This window comes from Heterocephalus glaber, unplaced genomic scaffold (genome assembly GCF_053883595.1).
Source record: "Heterocephalus glaber isolate CG9 unplaced genomic scaffold, H.glaber_assembly_v1.0 deba00001781, whole genome shotgun sequence".
Taxonomy (NCBI): Eukaryota; Metazoa; Chordata; class Mammalia; order Rodentia; family Bathyergidae; genus Heterocephalus; species Heterocephalus glaber.
This window is the reverse complement of record NW_028258467.1, coordinates 11,819,146-11,830,171: the sequence shown is the minus strand read 5'-3', so window position 1 is coordinate 11,830,171 and position 11,026 is coordinate 11,819,146. Positions and strand designations below refer to the sequence as shown.

At 41.8% G+C, this 11,026-nt stretch overlaps 1 long non-coding RNA gene and 1 pseudogene across 6 annotated transcripts in view; both read left to right on the top strand.

Moving 5' to 3' along the window:
* Window positions 1-397: 397 nt before the first annotated feature.
* Window positions 398-1,213, top strand: LOC110347199 (transmembrane protein 65 pseudogene; annotated as a pseudogene).
* A 7,282-nt stretch (window positions 1,214-8,495) lies between these two features.
* Window positions 8,496-11,026, top strand: part of LOC110345769 (uncharacterized) — a 57,322-nt gene continuing 54,791 nt past the window's right edge. For 4 of the 6 annotated variants that reach the window (XR_002389371.2, XR_015447933.1, XR_015447932.1 and 1 more), the window contains exon 1: window positions 8,496-8,696. This is a non-coding gene — a long non-coding RNA (uncharacterized LOC110345769). Of the gene's footprint in view, window positions 8,697-8,722; window positions 9,278-11,026 lie in introns of those variants that run through there. The other 2 variants (XR_015447931.1, XR_015447930.1) reach the window with 2 other exon arrangements.

Genomic DNA, 11,026 nt, shown 5'->3' with positions numbered 1-11,026 from the left:
GACTACACACACCACCTCCTAAACTACCTTCACCGTACTCCTAGACTACCCACACCACACACTGAAACTACCATTGCCACACACCTAGTCTACCCAAACTGCACACCTAAACTGCAGTTGCCCCACACCTAGACTCCCCACACCACACACCTAAACTCATCCCTTCACGGAGTGGATTGTTGGATGGGATGCAGACCCTCCCCAGCCAGAGCCCTCCTGGCCACAGCTCTTTGTGGAGCAGCCCGCAGCTGATGCCCCTGTGAGCTTATCTCCTGGCCTCCCTGGGAAAGTTTGGCGGTGGCTGGGGCCTTGGCTCTTTGAGCAGAGCGGGAGCCATGGTTGCCTGTGGGGAGCACTTGGGGTGCTTGGGCTGAGCCACTGCCTGCCCGTGCATGCCATGTCCCAGCTGCTGCTGCTGAGGCACTGGCTGGTGCACAGCCTGTGTCCTGGCCCAGCCGCTGGTGCCCTCGCACCCTGCCCTCCACCCTGTGGCGGCACCTGGCAGCTGGGCACACACGCCAAGATGGAGCTGATGGAGGTGCTGAACAGGGCACAGGGCTCTCATGACCTCCTCTACAGCCTGCAGTCCACCTAGTGCAGCTGCCTGCTCAGGGAGCTGCACCGCTTCAAGTCCATCGCCATCGCCCTAGAAAAATTGGAAGCTCAACCACCTACCCCAGGACAGCTATGTATTCTTCCACAATACAATACCTTTTGTTGTGTTTGGCTTTTTGGATAATGCAATTATGATTGTTGCAGGAAGCCAGATTGAGTTGTCTATTGGAATTATTTTGGGAATTTCAATGATGGCAGTTGCTGCTTTGGGAAATCTTGTGTCAGATTTAGCTGGACTTGGACTTGCAGGCTATGTTGAAGCTTTGGCTTCCAGGTTAGGCTTATCAATTCCTGATCTTACACCAAAGCAAGTTGACATGTGGCAGACACATCTTAGTACGCATTTGGGCAATGCTGTTGGAGTGACTATTGGCTGCATTCTAGGAATGTTCCCTTTGATATTCTTTGGAGGAGGTGAAGATGAAAAACTGGAAGAGAAAAATTAGTCCTCTTAGAATACCTATAAAAAGATGTAAACTAATGTACCTCCGTTATTAAACATGCTGTTGCAACATTTAAGAATTAAGACAGAAACCTTGTAGAGATATAGGATCAAATAATTCAGCATGTATTATGGAAAACACTAACTTATTGTGGCTTGGTCTTCTTAGGACATCTTTTTTTAAAAAACTAGTATTGTTTTGTGTAAATTGTTGAAATGCTTTTTCATCGATGGCAGTCCACATTTTATCTTTTCCTTCTCTTTATACAGCAAAATACTATTTAAATTTCAGTCGTTGATGTACTGTACTGACTTGGGGTTTGCTTGTTGTTACTTAACATGTGTACATACACTAAACCATTTGTGTTGTTATTCCCTGATAGTTACAATTGAAACTTAAGATTTTCCCAAATTTTTTTTTTTTGGTACTGGGGATTGAACTTGGGTCCTTGCACTTGTGCAGCAGGAGGTGAAACCACTGAGCTAAATCCCTGGCCCTTTCCCAAATTTCTTAAGGTTAATATCAGAGATTTTTTTACTCTCTTTTCAGCAGCATCAATTTTGTACTGTTTCACAATAAACATTTACAATCATGTAATTTCAGTAATTTTCTTATCTCTCATCTGTTCAAAACAAATTCAGATGTTAAGTATATATTACTCATTTTGATTAACCAGAAAGAGCAATTACAGTCTCCTTCTTACATACAACCATATATGTATGCTAACAAGTGTACTTATTTCCAGTTGATTTTTAATCTTTAATTTCCCCCAAATAAATAATGACATGGTGGATTTTGACTCCTGATAGAAAATGGTTATTTAATAGTCTTTTAAAATAAATATTATAGAATTAGGGGGATCTAAGGAATTGGACGTAACACTTGCAATCTAAGAGGCTAAACTCTTTTTTTAGAGAGGTAGAATTGGAAACTGTCAAGAAGCCTTATGGTATAGGTAGTAAAGTTGAAGTGGTGTTTGGAAGGTAAATGAGATACAAATTATCTTCCATCTGAATAGAATGAATCTGAATACTCCACACTTATCTAATGTTTAGTGAATTTCATTTCTGGATAATTTCTTTTGAAGTGAAAATTAAATATCTTGTATTTTGCTTTTCTGCAATAAAATTTAGTCAAAAGTTACATAAGGAGAAATATTTTCTCCCATTTTTGGCCTTTTTCTTTTGTGCAAGTGCTTAAGGCATATGCTTGCTTAAAGTTGTTCATTTCCAGTCTGTGCATGTAATCATATATGACTCATAGATTTTAAATCTTTTAAGTTTTTTAGCGTTTTATCTATACACATGCTAAAAAATTACTTCTGTTTTTAACAGAGTAGACATATCATGGAAAAGAAAAATTAAAAGTTACTATTTTGGTTATTGAAATTGTGTTGCCAAGTAGATGCATGAGAAGACAAACTTGTAGGGTTACTATCTTTACAGGAGCATTACTTTGAAGTTTCATTTACACATAGTTACTTTGAGCTCTTCAGAGGAGATTTTCTTTCATGAGAACATATGTCATAAATTCTCTGCATTTCAGAATGATTTAATGATATCCATTAGTCATGACTTTTGAGAGAAAAGGAAAATACTCTATAAAATAAAAATATAAAATTCTTATTATACACATATTATAATAGTGTGACATTCTCATTTGATTAAGATTAGCTAACTTAAGGTCTTAAAATTGTGTTTTATATCTTCCCTATATCACATACAAACATCAAAAATATATATCTTATACTTCAGATTATCTATCAAATTATCAATTATTGATCCTATTAAGATTAGAATGCTTAAATTTTTTTGGTAAATGTATAAATGCTTTTGTTCTCAACTTTCTGTTTAAAAAAATTTTTTTTTAAATTTTGGTGCTTAAGTCCCATATCCAGAAACTTGGCCTATAAGTTTAGAAAGAACTTTTGTTTTCTATTTTTATTCTTAAAAATAATCCAGTTCTACTATTAATGGAATTTATATTATTTACAGAATAGTTATCAGAATCTGTCAATTTAATTGAAAATCTGCAGAATTATTTAAGTTGCTGAAATATGGACTATAGAACCTTCATACTGAAAGATACTTTATTTTACAGTCACAATAAAAAATTTGAATCATAGAGAATTAATTTTCAAAAGAAGCCCTTCTGTCATTAACGTGGAGGTGGACATTTTTCAGGGTCTTGTCCTGCTCTAACATGGTGCTGTGCACAAGCGATTTCTGAAGAATGGTTCTTTTTCGGCAAATGATCTGTAGCCATTGTTTCATGTTACTTACACAAAGAATCTTATTTCAGACTGAAACTGGAACTCCTTGTTTCTCATATTTGCAATTCCTACCACTTTAGTACTGTTTGAAATTCGTGTTGTCCATGTATTACCATTTATTGACTTGATGCATGTAAACTGGGTGCATTTTGTTGCTGCTGTATGTTAAATGGTGACCAATGTTTTTACAAAAGAATTAAACAAAAAATATCTTTTAAGAAATTTGGAATGTGGTTTTGATTTTAACATTCGATTTTTAAACTAATCTGAGGGCCTTGCTTATTCTGTTCCCAAAGGAAGTTAGGTTTAATAAAGACAGACTTGTTACAAGGTGGTAGCAGTGTCATTGAGACAGTGCATGGAACTGTTAGCTGCTTTCCTGAAATCCACACTTGGCATAGAGACTTGAGGGAAGAATGATCTCACCAAAAACAGCAAACATGGCTGTAGGGAGACTGGGTATTTACAGCAGAGGTGTCCAGGCCACTCACATAATATGGCTCATTTACTTTTTCTTGTTTCTCTAAAAGGTAAACTCTGAAGGAAAGGAAAGGTTCTTTTTAATCCAAAAGATTGCATAAATTTTGAAGTTAACGTACCTAATTTTACAATTATATTTTCTTGCCATCTTCAAACAGTATATTAGATGTGACTGAGCCTTTTTCTTGAGGCCAGGTGTCTTCATGGACTGGTGCAAGCTGTGATGCAGAACCTTGGAAATCTGGTTTTTACAATTTTTCATTTTCTTCCTTTTTTGCTGTTCTTGTTTATGGCAGCATTTTATTTCTTCCATCTGCTTCTTTCTCAGTTGTATGGACTTAGTAGATAACCAGTCTCAGCACAAATTATTTGGGAGATACTAGGAAGTAAGCTATGGAGCCTAAGTGTGATGAGTGTAGCAGTAGTGATGGTGTTTGTTCAGGTGTGTAAACACTTTGCTATATACTGTAGTATTTCACATGCATTGCCACATTTAATAACACTGTTAGTGCTGTTATCATCTCTGTTTCATAGTGGTAAACTGAGGCGTGGAGAGGCGATTTTGCCCATGTTGTCACTAATAAGTGATCTGGAATCCAGCTTTGTCCATGTGTATGGCCTGTGTTCGACACTACTATGCAGCAGAGACATCAGTTGCAAGGACCTTGTAAGGTCCATTCTCTTTAGTTTGCTTTATTCCTTCAGATTCCCTTAGATGAATTATTTTCGCATCTATGGGCCTGGGGAATTGTGCTTACAGCCTCAAGGTTCATTAGCAAATTCTGTGATTTGGAATGTATATCATGTGCTAGGCACTAATATCTCATCTTCATGGGGGAAGAAAACACAGAAAAGCAACTCTGTACTTAATTTTTTTGTTTTTATGTTGGATAGTGAGTTCAGAGATGATAAATGAAACAGGTAAGGTGGATAAGAAGTAGGAGTGGTCATAGATGGGGCTGTTCAGTAGATCTGAAGAAGCAAGAGCATGAACAGTGAAGATACCAAAGATGAGAAGTGTCACTGCCTTCTAAGGAACTGATATTTAGAAAATAGACCCACGGACTGTCTCACTTTGGGATCCCTTGTGTATGTTTTCTTATTTTATGTTGCTAATGTTTTCTGGTGAAGCCTAAAGACTACTGTTTCAATGTCAAGATTAACACTCTGTGGCTGTGTACTGATAGCAGTAGAAGGAAGTGGTCCAGAAGCCTGGAAAGGTGATCTTGGAATCTGGTGGATTCATCAGAAAATAATGTAGGGTATGTTGTGTGCTCACAGTGAAATCTTACTAACATTGCTTGTTTTTACCAAAACAAAAGATGCTATTGGTATATGAAAAAAAAGAAAATTGACTTGGGAAGTTGATAGAAACTAGGAAAAAGGTAAAACTGGACTTGTACTGCCATTATAGACAACCATACAACAATCAAGCACTGGGAGATCTAGAAATGAAAAATAAAGTCACAAAATCTGTAGAAAAAAAGCATTGAGGGAAATGTCCCCTTAACTGTGTCTTAAAATACAGAATTATAAAATACATGCAACTGATTTTATTTTGGACACTAGATCTTACTATTTAGATCAGGCTGACTTTCAACTCACTTATGTAGCCCAAGCAGGCTTCTAACTCATGGTGAATCTCCTGCCTTAGCCTCCCAAGTGTTGAGATTACAGCCATGCACCACCATGCCAGGATCAAAATTAAGTTTTGCATAGCAAAATAGTAAAACTGAAGTCCAAAGAAATTTTGGGGACAATTTTTTTAATCTGCAGCACAGAAATGGCAAATGTTCTTAATGTATCTATAATGCTCCTAAAAACATAGAAACTGGGGCCTAGAAAAGGGCCACCTCACTGGACCAAGGGATCTTAGACTCCCTAGCATATCTCATTGAGGACTAGGTGTATTATAAACACCTTAGACCCTGGGCAATGATTCTACTGTAGTAATGGGCCACGCCAAAGATTGAGATAATGTAGTCTTGGGGAAGGGCTCATACCAAAAGTACTGTGTGCTGTATTCCCATGGGGGCACGCTGAGGATTCAAGATACTGCAGTTCATTGGTGTGTGCATGTGTGTTTGCTGAAATCACACCAGGGATTTTTCATACCATAGTTCTGGGGCATGTCTCAGGAATTTGGGTATATTAGTTCTTGAGGGAACCTGCTGAGGATTCAGGGTACCTTCTTCTTTAAGGGGGTACACTGAGGATTCTGTGTACTGAAATTTTGTGGGCTATGGAAGGTTCTAGGTATCATATTTCTCAGGACAGTCATGCTGAGGCTTCTGGTTATTGCTGTATTTACAGTGAGGTTTACACTGAGGATTCTGTGTAGCAGAGTCCTTGGGTATCATTCTGGGTAGTCCTTGCAGAGCACCCAGAGGATTCTGGGTCCTGTTGTTGGGGGCATTGTGTTTGTGTGTGTGTGTGTGTGTGTGTGTGTGTGTGTGTGTGTGTGAGCTTCTGGGTACTGTAGTCCCTGTTACACCCAGTGAGAGAGAACCAACCAGAGACTGATATTAAATCCACACAGGAGTTTATTCCTGGCAGGGACTCGAGCTGAGCATCAGACTCAAGCCTCGACTGGGGGAAGATTAACATATTTTATACACCTTTGAGGCCAGCAGTTTCTAGCCCCCCCCCCATGGGATAGAACTAGTAAAGCAAGCAAAAGGTACAGAAGAGGAACATCCTGCTGTTAGAACATTTGTAAAACAATAGTTGATTAATTGTTGTTTCTAAGAGACTCTCTAATGGGAGGAGGTTTCTAAGCTTCCTCCTTTTGAGTTCATCTAAAGGGCAGGCAGGTGGGTCATTCAGCAGCAATATAGAGTCTGTCTTGCTAACTAGGGTCCTTCAGTCCCAGATGTGGAATTGTCTGGTATTCTGGGGGGTGGGGGGAACAGTGATACTTAAGGCTACTGCAGTACAGGTGTGTGCATGCAGAAGCTTTTGGGTACTGTGGTTAATTGACTAACAGTTAACTTAAGTGGAATGCCCAGCTGAACTAAATAAGAGTGGTTGTGGGCATGGAAGACCCACCTGAGGATTGTTGCCAATGGCACAAAAGGAGCATAGGAGGGGAAGGGGCATGCTGTTGTTTTTCCTAGAGAAGCTTGCCCATGCGACTTGTTTTCCTGATAGAAGGAGGTCAGTCCTTGCCATTACTGGGGATAGCTGCTGTTCTCTTGGTGGCGGGGGTGGTGGGGAGAGCTCTGGTCTTCACCTTGACTGTTGCTTCATGGCTCCAGTGTAGATCCTTTAGCCTTCTGGCACAGCTCTTTGACCTGGCCAGCGTAGACTTTCTAAAATCCACCACTAGCCTTTTTGGGCTTCCCAGTGAAGACCCTTGATGTGGGCTCATGGAGGACATTTCTGTGGGCTCTAAGCCTTTGGCTGGAATTGTGCAGGACATTGCTGTGGCCTCCATGCCTTGGCTGGACTCTTTATGTCTGTAGCACACAGATCTTTTGCACTCCTGCATTTGACTTTTTGTGTAAATATTATAAAATAATCCTATAAATTACATGTGTCCCCTATTAAATCTATTCCCTTGCAAATCACTGACTACAACAGATACCTTGATCCTTGTGGTGGGAGGCAGAGGGAGCCTTCCAGGTACCATAGTCATGGAGGAAGTGGTGTCCTGGGGAGGATACTCTGAACCATGATGGGAGGTGGGATGCTAGTTTCTGGGTACTGTAGTTCTGGGAGAGTCACACTGAGGATTATGGATACCATAATGGGGGAGGGGTGGGCTAATGGTTCTGCCTTTGGTGGGCATGCATAATCTTCTGGGTAACTTAGTTGGCCGGGTGCACGCCAAGGATTCTGGGTAGTGTAGTTCTTGATTGGGGCACACAGCGTCTTCTGGGTACTGTACTCCTGGGTGTGGCCTGTCAGGCCAAGAATTCTGGGTACTGTAGTTGCGGGTGGACACCCCCAAGGCTCCCCTTCTTCATAGCCTCTCTTCAGTGGGACAAAAGGGCTGAGAAGGCCAGGCTGGTAGGGCATTGCTGCTTGATCAGAGATGGACACTACTGCGACTGGCCCCAGGGCGCCCACACCTGAGAGGTGCCCAGACCAGGCTCCTTCTCCCATGACCCAGCTTGCTGTGCCCAATCCTGCCTCACCCAGGCCACACTGCTCCTCCTCCAGAACCCAGGCCCCACCCCTCTCATTACAGCCCAAGAATACACACAGCTGAGGTGTCCTGGCTCCACCCTCTGCCATGACCCACCAAGCTGTGCCCAATCAAGGCACTTCAGTGCTACACACCTCCTCCTCCTGAACCAAGGCCTGTCTCCTGGTGTGACCAGCCCCACTCCTCCCATGATCCAGCACCAGGACACCAAAAATGAGGTGTCCTGGTCATGCCTCTCCTGTAAACAGGCTCCACCCCCTCCAATAACCCGCCCTGTTGTGTCCAATCCTAGTGCTCTTGGACTACACTGCTTCTCTTCTTGAACCCAAGTCCTGCACCTCCCATGAGAGCCCCAGGATGCCCAAGGCTGAAGAGTCTGGCCATGCCCCTCCTCATCCTGTAGCCAGGCTCACCCCCCTTCTGGTGACTCACCCTGTTGTGCCCAATCCTGGTGCTCCTGAGCTATGCCCCTCCTCTTCATGAACTCACCCACTGCTGTGGCCCCACCCCTCCCATGACCCCCTCCAGGGCACCCACAGCTGAGGAGCCTGGCCATGCCCCTCCTCATCCTGTAGCCAGGCTCTGCCTGCTCCCACGACCTTACCAGCTGCACACCCTCATTTCTGGATCCTTCCAGCCTCCTAAGGAGGGCACTGCAGTCAGCCATGCTTTATGTCCAGCAGAGGGCCTTCCAGAGGGGTCACCACAGAGCACTGCTCATCTCTCTCCACAGCAGGTGAGGAGCCTCCTATCATGAGCTTGGCCCTCCTCCCCTGGGCAGGTTCAGGTGTGAGCACCTGCCAGCCTCACCAACCCCAGGCCTCACCTTCCCCCCATACTGGTGCCAGGCTTCACCAGTCCCAGGCCTCACATTCCCACCAAGCCCACCCCAGCTGCACAAACCCCAGGCCTCACCTTCCCACCAAACCTATCCCAGGCCTCACCAATCCTAGACCTCCCCTTCTGCCCAAGCCCGTGCTAAGCCTCTCAAGTCCCAGGCCTCACCTTCCCATCAAGCCTGCCCAGGTCTCACCAGTCCCAAGCCTCACCTTCCCACCAAGCCTGCCCCAGCTGCACAAACCCCAAGCCTCATTTCCCACTAAACCCCTGCCCCAGCCTCACCAACCCAGACATCACCTTCCTGCCAAGTCTTTCCCAGGCTTCACCAACCCCAGGCCTCACCTTGCTGCCAAGCTCATGCTAGGCCTCATCTTCCAGCAAGCCCACTCCAGCCTCACCAATTCCAGGCATCACCTTCCCGCAAAGCCTGACCTAGGCATCCCTCATGCTGAGCAGCAGGAGTGTGAGGTGCAGCAAGTAAGGAGGGGTCTGGATGTGTGGGGAGGGGCTAGCACAGACAGGGAGGCTGGTGGAAAAAGGGCAGCCCACAATTAGGAGCCAGGATTAGGTTAGGGTTAGCACTGGTGTTGGTTAGTTTCAAGCTACTTTTATATTAATCTCAAGGTGGTGAGGAACTATTTATGTTGGCATTTGTATTACTGCTTGGCATATTAGGTTTATCACTTACAATTAGGTTAGCTCTGTGTGGAAATTTTACAAGATAATATATTTCTTAGGCCTACTTCACTTTCACCACCTACCCTGCCTGGGAGAAAACTTTTAATTCATGAATTGCAGGCTCAGGCTATTTCTTTACATTCCTCTGTTTTGACAAAAAAACTTCAATTAGTTATTTCAGGAATTTATCAACTTTTTTGTCTGAATTTTTACAACTGGCATATGTCACAATAAGCCAATGTAATTATTGCCCCTGAAAGTCAGTAGTATTTTATCATGAAATATAACTATAGAGTTGCTAATTTTTCAGGAAATATTGTTAGCAAAATGCAGGTGGTATATCATCATGAAAATTATGTATCTACAAATTTCTTTAGCATACTTATTTGCAAATTTATTTATTTATAATCTCTGTTTACATAAATACCTCAGAACCATATTTCCCTCAGTGTAAATTGCTGTTAAAATGTATTTTCAGTTATTTTAGTGACACCACTTCAGTTAAATTGTTTTTGTTTTGTTTTGTCTTTGAGACAGAATTCACTCTGTAATTCCAGCTTGCCTTGAACTCACTATGTAGTCTCAGCTGGCCTTGAACTTATGGTTGTCCTCCTGCCTCAGCCTCCTAAGAGCTGGGATTACAGGCATGTGGCACCATTATTGGTTTAAACTCCTTGTTTACCAGTCTCTGCAGGATTGGTGTCTTCCACATTTCCCCAATTAGGTCAGAGATGAGAGGAGGAAACACTTTTGACTAAGATGGGTTGGGAGAGTGAAAGAATTTTTCATAGACATTACCCTTTTGCAAATATTATAAATGGGGAGTACAAAGTAGAAAAAGTATACAGTAGTTAAAACATTTGCTCTGTAAATTGTTAACCTTTAGAGATAGAATGGCTGCTAAAAATAGAGTCCTTAAAGGAAAATTTATGCCATTTTGAAAATAAGATCTTGTTCCATAAATCCAGCCCAACTAAATATTAATGATAGCTCACAAATCAGTGCTTTCAGGGGAATGAGTAAGATAGAAAAATGTTCACCTAGTGATTTTCCATTCTAAATTATGTAGTGTAATCAAACATGGTCATACAGAACTTTTATATTTTTCTCTGTACAGAGCTTATGTATTCTGGGTACATTTTTTTTTTAAAGGAAACATTTTAAATCCCACAAATCAACATTTTACATCATTCATAAATGAACTAAAATTTTCTCAGTACTCTGAAATTTCTTTGAATTATATGCTTAACAGCAGAGAATCTGGGTTGTTTTTTGTATATATGTCTGTTTCCACCTGAAATGCTATCACAAGTACTAAAAGGGGACTTTATCTTGTACATGATATTTTTAGAGTTAATAATGCTTTAACTTATTTTATAAAGCCCTAGACTATGTATTTGGCCTGTAAAATGTACAGTTTAATGTCAGATATCTATAAGTACTGTTGTCTAATTTTCTTTGGTCAGAAACATTTGGACACGTAGTGCCACTTAGGTCAGGATTTTCTTCAGTGCCATTTATTTAGCAAACCAACTACCTTTGGTGTAT